The following is a 3991-nucleotide window of genomic DNA, read 5'->3' as shown; positions in this document are numbered from 1 at the left end:
TCCTTTAATCTAAGACAATTTCACTTGGAAAGGAAGCACGGTGGAGCATATTGGGTTTACTCAGACGTAAGAAGTCTGGATTAAAAAATCAGAGACAAGAATTAAGTCACTGCAATTGACCAATTCAGCCTTATATGCTTATAACTCATTTCAATGTTTATTGATACCTTTAAAAGTTGTGGTTTTGTGTTAGAACACAATATCATAGGTGGCCACAATGCAACGAGTTCTAATAATTATTGCAAATTTAAATCTACATCTCTCAAAGTATAATAAATAAACAATGAAATGAGTGAATGCACACAAGGTTGAAGTGGTCTATCAGACAAAAGATTTCATTATCGATGCTTTCAATTTTTGGTGAAGATGAATTGTTTGATGTACAATATGGATATTACTTGAAAAACAGTATCTCAAAATCTTAATGAGATTCTTAATTCATGATTTAGCTGGTACCCCCTGGTAGCTGACTTTCTCAAGTAAAGGGTATACATCATCATTCAGAAGCATACCTGGAATGTCACCATTTGCAGCACCCTGTAGCTAAAAACATAATACTGTGTATGATTAATGGGGATATTACATGTGCAAAATGTTCTCTCATTTTATTTTTTGTATGCCCTCACTTTTCACAACGTTCTCTATGAGGACCTGAATTCACCTGACAAACAGATAATTCCCACATGTTAGGTGCCTGTTTTCCCTGCATAAAGGACATTACCATTATTTATCTAGCGAGTTTGTAATCTTTCCTGGTTAATGACATGGTTTATTGGATTGGTTTTCCATCTGGAAAAAGTTGTCTCTCTGCATAATTATGATTATGATCTTTATTGAGATATGCTTTTTCACATAAAGTGATTTTCAAAAAGAATCTCCAGAGTCACTAAAAATTACACAATCATAAAACGAGAAATGATAGTTTATATCTATCTATATTTACACTTAAAATAATCTAATCTAATTTTAAAAGGTTATGTTTGAAAATAGCAACATTTTCTGATTGCTTAATGTCTCTATATAGCGAGTTAAAATCGTTTACAGCCTGAAAAGCAGTCCTTTGTTGACCCCATTGCCTTTTAGCAATAGGGACTCTAAGTTTATCCTTATTCCTAGTATTGTATAAGGGGCGGATCTAGACCATATCAACTGTATCAAATAATACAGTCAGATTTTGCCGAATATAATATCTTTGGACTGTAAGAATTCCTATATTAATATTTATAAATGCTTTTATTTCATGATTTTACATCATTTGGAAATCGTTTTTTCGCTTCACAAGCTGAAAAGCGGTTACGGAGCATGTTTTGGCATTTCGCATTCGCCAGCCTAGGGTTCACTTCTACCAGCTACCAAGCCCGCTTTTTGGGAGTTTGCTTCTTCGTTCAACTCAATAACATAACTCAGAAAGACATCGTGGTAGCAGTTGAGATAAAAATAGAACATTTTTGATACAGTCACCGGGGAGTATAAGCTATATTTAGACCGTTCGACTGTATCAAACCAATCAGAATCGCGATCACTGATACAGTTTGATACAGTCAGATGCTGAGTCAGCTACATTGCTCTATTTGAACGATGTCCAACATTCCACGCAAAAGGCGCAAGTCTCATTACAAGCAAACTAAGTCTATATATACGCAGTTTATCTGCATGGCCAGAAATTTGAGACATGCGCCTGCATAGCAGCGGTTTTCTGTGTGAAAATACGATGCGCCCGCCGGCATTTTTGCAGCGGCAGTTAGCAAGAGAAAATAAAAAATGGCGACCACGGGTGAGAGAATGCGTTTTAAACCTGTCGATTACAAGCAGTTAAATTCACGTTCGTCCGTTGTTTTATACAACACTCTTCCAAAGAAAAGAAAGGAAAAGTATTACTCAGTCGAAAGGATCATTGAGAGAAGAAAACTATCTCGTGTAAGCTTATTATTTAAATTACTTTTACCTGATGTTTTATCTTGAGAGTTTAACTACATATTTCAGGAGCGCAAACAGTTTGATAATAGTTCCGCATCATTCATATTTCCTTTTGAGAGTGCTGTTTTCACGTTTTGTGACCATGAATAGTACACAAATATGGTACCCACTATTATTAAACTATTTGCGCCCTTGACTGCACTATAAACTTTTCTTCATATTTTAATAATACTATCGATGGTTTATATTAATATTACATATCATAGATGATTTTTTTCCTTTCACCATTTGAAAACTTAATCATAATGTGTTGCATTCTTTTAGGGCTACTGTGAATATCTTATAAAATGGAAAGGGTGGCCCTTTCACAGTTGCTCCTGGGAACTATCGGACCATTTAACTCCAGCTCTTTTGAGGTAATTATCTATCCCATATAGTTTTTTTTTTGGTGTGAGAGTTTTGTGTGTTTATTTTTTGGTAGTAAGAGCTGTTAAATAATATCTAGATGGTGTAACTTACACCTTTGTTTCTTGAATCTAGGAGTTATGAGCAACCCTTAAAACCGAATCAGGAAAGATTGGAAAGAGCCTGCCAAGATTTCACTCATGCAGTTTCCTCAAGTTTAAAATCTAAGTCTTTTGCAGCTGTTTATGCGAGCATGGAGTTGGATGTGTGGAGATATGTCATGTTTGGCAAAGGTATACCATCGCAGCACAAGGGTCATATGTTATATGAAAAGGAGGATTTTTGCCGATTGCCTGGCTTGTTGGATAATTGGTATTATAGTATGAATCAACATGGTGAAAGCATTAAAGTGGACTTTCCCATCAAGGTGAAACCAGTCCTAACATGGGCAAACTCTAACTTTTTTGCCAAGAATAATAAATTACAAGTGGCACCAAAAATACCACTCAAAAAAATTTCAATTTCTTTTGCAAAAGCTGCTTGCGGCATAAATAACATATAGATCTTTATTACATAGATAAACTTAAGTTATTTACTTTGCTTAAAATAGTTATGTTGTCGTTTGACTTGGACAAACTCCTAGTTTAATAAATTGCAAGAGACAGCAAAAATGCCTCTTGCTTAAAGCTGTGTTAAACAGTGCAATTTTTTTGCAACTTGCAATGCAATTCTACTTTTGAGAGCTGTAAATATGTGTTTATTACACTCCACTTGATGTTTTCTTATGTATCAGTCAATTCCAACTGCGCTCATCCCCCCCCCGGGCCTTGACCAGAGTTTAAACCCGCGCTGGCGGGAATTTAATGCGAACCTGAGCCTGCCCCGTCAGGCATTTGACTCGGTTCGCGGTCCCACAAAATTGGTTAGCGGTTTCACGCAAACAAATTTGTTATCATGTAGAGCATCTTTACACATACTTGTCGTTAATTTTAATAGTTTATTAGTGCAAAGTTTGAGAAACTTTGCAGTATTGTGATGAGTGGCGAAAATTCAAACGAGTCAGTAAGTCAGTCAGACAGTCAGTCAGTCAGTCAGTCATAGTGTAAACTTTACGGGGGGTAGATTGATTTATGCATATAGTACCTTTTTGTATATGATCAGTAATTTAAAGTTTTTAAATCAGTTTAACTTGCTTTATTTATTAATTCTCTACATCCCTTTTGCTAAGTTCACCAAAATATTGAGGAATTTTGACCGTTACTGTAAATTTTGAAGCATTGCTTTTCCGCGGTTTGGGTTTTGTTTCAAAGGGATTTGCGCAGATTTACCCCCCGGAACACCCGATTTTTTCCTATACGTCGCAACTGCGCATGTGCCGTCGAGCCTTCAACATTATTCATGATGTAAAGAAATGAGGAGCGACGAGCATTGCTTCAAAACATTCCGGGCGTAAAAATCGTGCAATTCTTTGAGAATCTACGCAATTTATCAACTTATGTTATGAATTACGAGCATTCAATTCGACACAAATATAATTTGGAAGGTTAATTTCATAAATAGAGCTAAGAGGTTAGGAAGAAACGACGCTGTGTTGTTTATGTGTTGGATTTCAAAATACTTTAGAATAGTGTGCTGCCATGCTCATATTACATTGATTTGGACTGCAAAA

The sequence above is a fragment of the Dendronephthya gigantea genome, unplaced genomic scaffold (assembly GCF_004324835.1).
Source record: "Dendronephthya gigantea isolate DGI-Jeju-01 unplaced genomic scaffold, DenGig_1.0 000011F, whole genome shotgun sequence".
In the NCBI taxonomy this organism is placed as follows: domain Eukaryota; kingdom Metazoa; phylum Cnidaria; class Anthozoa; order Malacalcyonacea; family Nephtheidae; genus Dendronephthya; species Dendronephthya gigantea.
Note: the sequence above shows the minus strand (reverse complement) of the source record.